Below are 9,266 nucleotides of genomic sequence, written 5' to 3' on the forward strand. Positions count from 1 at the left end.
AAAGTTAGCACCCTGCTTTTCACCGTGCGTTTGCCACAGACACTTGAGATCTTGGGGCTGCCGCCATAGAGCTCGCATTCCTTCGTGCTTTCTTCCCCTCAGCCAGTATTTATGGAGCCCCGCTCTGCCCGGGCAGTCCTTCTGAACACGTCAGGCCTCCCGGAGCCAACTGCACTTTCAGTGAGGGCACTATCAACCTTTTAGGCCAGACAGCTCCGGTGAGGGCCCGTCCTGTTCCTTGCAGGCCACTGGTCCTGACCTGCTAAGTTCTTGAGTGGGAGACCACTTCACATGCCATCCATTCCCAGAGGCCTCCAGGGGCACTGCTGCCCCTGACTGAAAACCATTGCTGGAAGCTGGATTTGTAACAGATCGTGGTTGGCTCGAGTCTGTGCTGATTCTGGTCAGGTATGGCGCACGTTTGTCTTTTTTCTAGGAATTTGGTCCATGTTTGCTTAGGATAGAAAAAAGAGGTTTTTGAAAAAGCAGAGGAAAACTAAATCCATTTGTCAGGGTCCTGTGCTGAGAAGGGGTTCGACTTCGCTACAGAAGGGGTGTTTCGCTTCTCCTGCTGAGGCTAAGGAAGACTCTGGTCAGGAGGGAGCGAGTGGCCCAGAGGGAAGAGACGGGACCTTCTTCAGAGGCTGCTTTGCAACTTGAGGGCAGAGGACCTCTTCCCCCCGTTCTTTAGAGTCTGTGTGTGCTGATTCAGTGAGGAACAAGATCTTCCCAGCAGATAGACTGTACCTTCCCTCCCTTCTTACAGTTAACATAGAAAAGGAGTCACACAGACAAGAACGAGGCTGGGACCCCACCCCTCCAGGAGCCCATTGTCACCTGGCTGCCCCTCATGAAACTACAAGAGTTAGAGTCTGGAGTAGATGAAATAAGCCCAGTTCTTGCCCACACGAAGTTGAGAGACTGAAGAACTACAGATAATTTTAAAATTTGTAAAATTAATAGATGTTAAGGTTGGTCCTAGCTTGTATTAGTGAGATTGCGAAGGGATAGAACTCATTTTAACCTCTGTTGGCAACAGAAGTTAAAGCTGTATGTACCTTTGACTTGATACTGCCTCTCCTATTTATATACCCCAAAGGAACACTCCTACAAATACACCAAGAGTTGTGTACTGAGAAGGTCCACAACAGCTTTCTCTGTAGAGTTAAGGAAAACACAAGGAAAAGGTTCATGAAGAGGAGGATGAATGCACTGTGGTTCATTCACACACTGGAGTGCCTCTGTGAAAACTTGGGAACAGGAACTTCTCATTCCCGTGAACTTGGCCACAAATCTGATAATGAACAATGAAAAAGGTTTCAGAGTAGTTTCTACAGTATGATCCCACATATGTTAAGTTTAAAAATATGCAAAAGAATATAACCTATTGCTTAGGCATACAAACATATGTTAAAAACAAAATGAGACATGGGAACAATAAACCTGCAAATCAAAAGAGCAGTAACTGTGGAGGAAGGGATGTGATTTGCCAGGGGAAAGCAGGGGTCCTTACTTATGGCTGTGTTTTACATGTAAGGTGGGTGAGATGGTGGCACATTGGTCTTGCTACATTGTCATTTATCTGTGATAGCTTCCACCATCCTCTGTGTTCTTCCTGACAGAACCTCCACTTTGTTTACATACCTTCTCATTCCTTTATGCATCTTATGGGGGCGGGGCATAGGAAGCTGGCCTACCCTCAGGTTAATGCCTGGTGCCTGATTAGTTGAAGGATGACCTATTGCTTTTGCTGGTGATTCTTTTTCATCCCTCCCTCCCTCCCTTTCTCTCTTCTTGCCAAATCTGAAAGAGGAAGTGTGAAGCTCTATTTGCCCACGGGGAACAGACTTTTTAAAATAACCAACACTGTAAATGGCAGAGTAAGAAGACAATTAAACCTGTGTCAGCTGTATCACCCAGCCTAATCCATCTCTGCCCTTCTAGAATGTGAGCTGGTGGATGTTCTTGAAGCTATAGCTACTTTGGTCTGGGTTTTCCCTTGTCTTGAATCTCAAAGCATTCGGCTGTATTACAGGGATTGCTATGGAAGCATACAGCAGTCTTTAGTAATCAGCAGAAAAAAAAAATTCTAATTCACTCAATTTTAAATGTTTCTTCCACTTTTTACTTAAACATTTGTACCTGCTCTGTATTAGTCTGTTTCCTACTCCTATAACAAAATATGTGAGGTGGGGTATTTCACAAAATAAAGAGGTATTTAACCCACAGTTTTGGAGGCTCAGTGTCCAAGACTGAGCAGCCCTGTATGTTAGCCTCTTGTGAGGATCACCTTAGCTAGTCACAACATGGCAGATAGTATTAGGGTGTGACTATGTGAAAGACAGATCAGATGGCAAGACAGGAAGCTGGGCATGGATTCACTGGCCAGGCTTACTCTTTATAACTGTGTTTTAGTCAGCTTTACTGTGACCAAAAGACTTGATAAGAATTATTTTAAGGAGGAAAAATTTATTTGGGGGCTCACAGTTTTGGAGGTGTCAGTTCACAGTCGGCTCCATTCCTTGGGGCTTCAGGTGAGGCAGAACATCATGGTGGAAGAGTGTGGTGGGGGGAAGTGGCTCAAGACATCATACCAGGAGCAGAGAGAGTGCTCAGCTCATCAAGGACAAAATAGACCCCCAAAGGCATGCCTCCAGGGACCTACCTCTTCCAGCCACCCTCTATCTTAAGTTTCCACTCAGTTAATCCCTATCAGAGGATTAATTCATCGATTGGGTTAAGGCTTTCGTGACCCCCCGTCATCTCACCTCCAAGCTTTCTGACATTGTCTCAAACATAAGCTTTTGGGGAACACCTCCCATCCAAACCATAAGAGCTAGCTCTCTTAGTACTAACTCACTGCACAAGACCAGCATGAAGACATTTTGAGGGCAGTGCTCCCAATCACCTAACCACTCTTCACTAGGCCTCGCCTCTTAAAGGTTCCACCTCTTCTTAGTATGAAGCCTCTAGCACTTGAATCATTTTGTGGCAAACCACATCCAAATCATAGTAAGCTCTGATGGTCTAAGACTGGTCTAAGTACTGAGGAAACTCAACAACACGAAGAAAACCAAATCTTAGTGGAAAAGATCATCAGGAGTCCAGTGTGGTTAGTGTGCCAGCTGGTCTTTCCCTGGGAACTTGTGTATTAGTTTCCTTTGTATTAATTTGTGTCTGCCATAGCAAATTACCACAGACTAAGTTGTTCAAAACTACAGAAATTTATTTTCTCAGTCTTGGAGGCCAGAAGTCTAACGCCAAGGGGCTGGCAGGGCAATACTCTCTTCAAAGTCTTTGAGATTCCCTTCCTTAATTCTTGCAGCTTCTGGTGGCTGCTGGTATCACTCCAATCTCTGCCTCCATCTTCACATGGTTCTCATTCCTCTGTGCCTCTCTTCTTCTGTCTCTTGTACAGACACTCGTCACTAGATATAGGGCCACCTGGGTAATCCAGGATGGTCTCATCTCAAGGTCCTTCACTTAATGATAGCTTTCAAGGACTGGATTCCCAAGCAAGGTCACAGTTGCAGACTTGGTTTAGAATGTAGACCATATGTTTTTTTTTTTTTTTTTTTTTTTTTTTTGCGGGGAGGGCACTATTTAGCCAACTACAACATTAATTGTTCTTTGTAGGGATTTTAATAGTGCAAATAGGTAACAGGGTCCTAACTTTCAACCCAAATAGTGGTTCCTGGTTGATAAAAACAGGAATAAAGTAGGTCATCATTTCTTTGTGCTCCATGGAAAGTGTTATCTTCTCTTACCGGAGTTAGATAACTGCCCAGTTGACTTTGAGAAAATAGTTTTTTAAAAAAGGTTTTAACAGAGGACATAATGTTAGGTGATGCCAACGTTAGACGACGTGTTCTTGATGGTAGAAGTTACTGGCTTCCTTGGAGAGATACAGTGTTCAGCCTCAGATATGTCCCAGGACAAATGTGGACAAAGAGTCCTAGCATCAGATAGAGGGGTGCCAGGGAGGAAAAAATTATGAATAAAATTATTGGAGAGCAGATGGGTGAGAAGAGGAAAGCTAGTCATGTTTGGAGGCTGTTTACCCTCCCATGAGGGTTGGTAGATAGGTCCCAGGAAGGCAATGGGGATGCTGGAAAGGAAAGGAAGGACATCACACTTGCAATGAGATAGTCCCAATGTATGCTTCTGACTTAATCCATATGATCTGGGGAAGTAATGTGCTCTCCCTGAATCCATTTTATCTCCCCTAGATTTTAGTTAAGTTCTACTTCTTCATAGGACTTCATAAAAGTACCATAATGATGGTACTTCTGGGAATTGCATGAGGATAAGCTGATATAGCCTCTGTGGAAGTGGCTTGCCCATGGTAAGGGCTCAGGACACTTCTGCTGAGCGAACCTCTGAATTAGAAATAGCTTCAGTGAATGACAGGCAGGGCACACCTAAGGTATGAGTGTGTCTCATAATGCTTTCAGATTTATAAGGCTTCGACTTGCAGTAGGAAGGTCAAGATGAATGTGGTGGACTTCACTTTTTAGCTACAAGGGCATCACTGGTATCCATTAGCCCTCTCAATGCAAACGACTAGAGACCGGGACACAGAATACATAATAACTATTTCAGTTAGCCTGCAATAGATAGGGCAAGATGTTGCTCCTGAGAGAAGGGATATTTATGAGGTGATTCCCATAATCACCCAGTTTCCTGGCTGGGGATGATGTTACATCATGACAAAGAACTGGAATTTAGGGCTGGGGATATAGCTCAGTTGGTAGAGTGCTTGCCTTGAAAGTACAAGGCCCTGGGTTCAATCCCCAGCACACACACCCCCACAAAAAAAAAAAAAAACCTGGAATTAAAGCAAAGCACAATAGTCCTACTGACTTAAAGCAGGAATCAGAGTTTGGGCTACTGAAGAAGCCAGAATCTGTGGCAGGATATCAGAGAGGAGGAAGCTATATATGTAGAGAGAGAGCTGTATGTAGAGATCCCCTCTGAGTCAGTGGCCAAGAGACACATATGCAAACAAGACCACCCGAGTCTCACTGAAGAGTGGCTACTTCAGGTGGAGAGTGTAGGTGCTACTGGGTGGGTGTGCTGGGGCATATTGGATTTTCAGCTCTGATAGAGTGGAGAGAGATTAATGGTTTTTTAGTACCTCCAATATCCAGCTGGTGTGCAGAAGCAGCCCATATCTTAGCAGTAAGGACTGTGCCTTAGAGCAGGGTTTCTCAAACCTGGGACTACTGACCTTTTGGATAAGATAGTTCTTTGTTATGGGAGGCCATTTTTTGTATTGCAGGACATCTTCGCTGGCTTCCACTCAGTAGCACCCTACTTACTACCAACTTGTGACAATCATAATTGTCTCCAGACATTACCAGATGTTCTCTAGGTGCCACGTCATCTCCAGTTGAGAACAATGACTCTAGAGTAAGACCTCCTTGTACCTTACCTAACAAAATGCACAGTGAAGTCCTGAGAATATTTGTAGTGGGCAGAGTTTGGAAGTTGAGTCCTACAAAGTTAGAGAGTCTTAACACTTCTGCCTTTTCAGAGATGACATTGTAACAAATCATAAAACTAAACCTACACAAATTTAAGATGATTAGACAGTAAATGAACTGCAGAATTAGTATATTTCAGAAGATAACAAAATCCAAGTAGGTATACAATGATACCCGACTATGTATTAGTCTCAAGATCTAGTTTCCAGTCAAGAGATGCTAGACATGCAAGGAAACAGAAAAATGTAATCTTTAGTCATGAAAAAAGGAGGGCAATAAAAGCTAAAACCCAAGATGTTCATAAACATTGGACTTAGAAAAATGAGCCTGTAATCCCAGCAACTTGGGAGACTGAGGCAAGAGAATTACCAGTTCAAGTCTATCCTGGGCATGCAGCCTCTCTCTTAGAAAATAAATGAGCTAAGGAAATGGGCAGACACATCACAGAAGAAGATATACAGGTGACCAACAAATATATGAAAAAGTGCTCATCATCCCTAGTAATTAGAGAAATGCAAATTAAAACCACCCTACAATTTTATCTAACTCCAATTAGAATAGCTATTATCAAGAATGCAAGCAATAAGTGTTGGCATGGATGTGGGGAAAAAGGTACACTCATACGTTGCTAGTGGAGTTGTAAATAGGTGCAGCCACTCTGGAAAGCAAGCAGTGTGCAGATTCCTCAGAAAACTTGGGATGGACCCACCATTTGACCCAGCTATCCCACTCCTCAGTTTATACCCAAAGGACTTGAAATCAGCATACTGTAGTGATGCAGCCACATCAATATTTATAGCTGCTCAATGCACAATAGCCAGATTGTGGAACCAACCTAGACACCCTTCAATTGATGAATGGATAAAGAAACTGTGGTATATATATACAATGGAATATTACTCAGCCATAAAGAAGAATAAGATTATGGCATTTGCTGTAAATGGATGAAGTTGGAAAATATCATGCTAAGTGAAATAGGCCAAGCCTAAAAAACCAAAGGCTGAATATTTTCTCTGATAAGTGCATGACAATATATAACAAGGGGAGATGGTGGGGAGAAGAGAAGAATGAAGGAACTTTGGATGGTGTAGAGGAAAATGGAGTGGAGGACTGAAAGATAGTAGAATGAAACAGACAGTATTACCCTATGTACATGTATGATTACATGAATGGATGTGAATCTACATTGTGCACAATGAATCAAAATGCAGTCTATAAAAATAAAAAAAGATTTTAATAAAAAATAAATTAAAAAAATAAAAAGGACTAGGGATGAAGCTCAGTGGTAGAGTACTGCTGGGTTCAATCCACAACACCCTCACCCCCAATAAATAAAAATTAAAGAAAAAAGTAAGCATTAAAGCAGTTGTTATTATCAGTGAATTGAAGGAGTAAGCAGACAAACTTTGCAAAGAAATGGAGACTATGAAAAGAATAAATGCAAATTCTAGAAGTAAAAAGTAAAAACTATAAGCACAAAAACTATAAGCTGGGTTCAATCCCCAGCACTGCAAAAAAAAAAAAAAAAAAAAAAACTGAAGTGAATAATGCTTGGAGATATTTATTCTTAGTGCATTTATAGTTACAAATAATAATGAAGTTCATTTTTATGTATTTATGAATATGTAAACATAGTTTTATCCACTTCAATCCCTGGTACTATCCCCTCCTTTCACTCCCTGATCCCCTTCCTCTACTGTATTGTTCTTCCTTCTGTTTAGTTAGTTATTTTTCATTGTTGAATTATAGTCATATATAAAGTCTAAATGTGTTGTGGTATATTCATACATGTCCCTGGTATAATTTGGTGATTTTATTCTCCAGTTCTTCCCCTTTTCCTCCTCTCATCCCTTCCCCTTGTTCCCCCACTTCTACTCTACTGATCTCCTTTCTAATTTTTCCGAGATTCCCCCTTTAATTCATTTCTCCTATTTAGCCTCCACCTATGAGAGAAAACATTTAAGCCTTGACTTTCTGAGTCTAGCTTATTTACTTAGCAGGATGTTCTCCAGTTCTATTCATTTATCAGCAAACAACATAATTTCATTTTTCTTTAAGACTATGCAGAACTCCATTGTGTATATATACCACATTTTCTTTATCTCTTAGTCTATTGATGGGTACCTAGGCTGGTACCATGACTTGGCTATTGTGGATTGTGCTTCTATAAATATTGGTATGTGTTTATAGCATGCTGATTTTAGTTGTTTTGTAAATGAAGAGTGAAATAGCTGGGACATATGGTTGTTCCCTTCTTTTTTTTTTTTTAAATTTGTCTGTGTTCCAATAAAATTTTATTTACAAAAATAGGCAGCAGGCCACCTTTGACTGGCAATCCCATTCCTAATCTTTGAGAACTCTCCATACTGCTTTCCAAAGTGGTTGTACCAATTTGCCATCCTACCAACAATGATAAAGTGTACATTTTCCCCGCATCCTTGCTAGCAATTATCATTATCTGTATTCTTGATGATTGCCATTCTACCTGGGATGAGATAAAATCTCAGTATAGTTTTGATCTGCATCTCCCTAATTGCTGAGGACATGGACCATTTTTTCATGTATTTGTTGACTATTATATATCTTCTTTTGAGAAATGTCTCTTTAGATCTTTTACCCATTTATTCAGTGGGTTAATATTATTTTAGTGTTAAGGTCTGTTTTAAGTTCTTTTGAGTTCTTTATATATTCTGGTTATTTATCCTTTATCAGAAGAATAGCTGGCAAAGATTTTCTCCCATTCTATAGGCTCTGTCTTTACACTCTTAATTGTTTACTTTGCTGTGCAGAAGTTTTGTAATTTGATTCTATCCTAACTATTGATTCTTGGTTTTATTTCTTCAGGATTAGGAGTTTCATTGAGGAAGTCAGTGCCTGTACTAACGTGTTGGCATGTTATTCTTCTGTTTGCTTCTAGCAGTTTCATTGTTTCTGGTCTAATTCCTATGTCTTTGAGTTGATTTTTGTGCAGGATAAGAGGAAGAGGCCTAATTTTATTCTTCTACATATTTTTTTCCAGCACCATTTGTTAAAAAGTTCATCTTTTCTCCAATGTATGATTTTGGCACCTTTGTCAAGGATCAGATGATTGTATTTATATGGGGTTGTCTCCATCTTCTAAGGCCTTCTTCAGTTTATTTCTTTGGTATTTTATAATTTTCACTGTAGAGGTCTTTCCCCTCCTTAGTTAGATTTATTCCTAAGTATTTTTTTCAGGTTATTGTGAATGGGGCAGTTTTCTTGATTTCTTTCTTGACAGATTCATTACTGGAGTATAAGAAGACTGTTGATTGTTGTAGTTGACCTTGTATCCTGTCACTCTGCTGAATGCGTTGATCAGATCTAGAAGTCTTCTGGTGGGGTTCTGGGGGTTCTGTAGGTGTGTAGAATCACGTCATCAGCAAACAGAGATAGTTTGACTTCTTTTCCCCTTAGTATCCCTTTAATTTCCTCCTCCTGCCTGATTTCTCTGACTAACGTTTCAAGAACTATGCGGGATAGGAATGGTGAGAGTGAACATCTTTGTCTTGTTTTGGATTTTAGAGGTGATGCTTTCAGTTTTCTCTATTCAGTATGAGGGTGGCTTTGGTTTGGTCATATTCTGTATGATGTTGAGGTAAGTCCCTTCTGTCCTCATTTTCTCCAGTGTTTTTAAAATGAATTGGTGCTGGATTTTGCCAAAGACTTTTTCTGCACCCATTGAGATGATCATTTTTTGCCTTTGATTCTATTTATGTGATGAATTACATTTATTGATTTATGTATATTGAACCAACATTG

General features: G+C 40.7%; 1 non-coding gene across 1 annotated transcript; it reads left to right on the plus strand.

Moving 5' to 3' along the window:
* The first annotated feature begins 4,732 nt into the window (after window positions 1-4,732).
* On the plus strand, window positions 4,733-4,811 carry Trnas-uga (transfer RNA serine (anticodon UGA)). The gene has a single exon. It is a non-coding gene; the product is annotated as a tRNA-Ser (tRNA).
* The last annotated feature ends 4,455 nt before the right edge of the window (window positions 4,812-9,266 follow it).

This window comes from Sciurus carolinensis, chromosome 16 (assembly GCF_902686445.1).
Source record: "Sciurus carolinensis chromosome 16, mSciCar1.2, whole genome shotgun sequence".
NCBI classification, from domain to species: domain Eukaryota; kingdom Metazoa; phylum Chordata; class Mammalia; order Rodentia; family Sciuridae; genus Sciurus; species Sciurus carolinensis.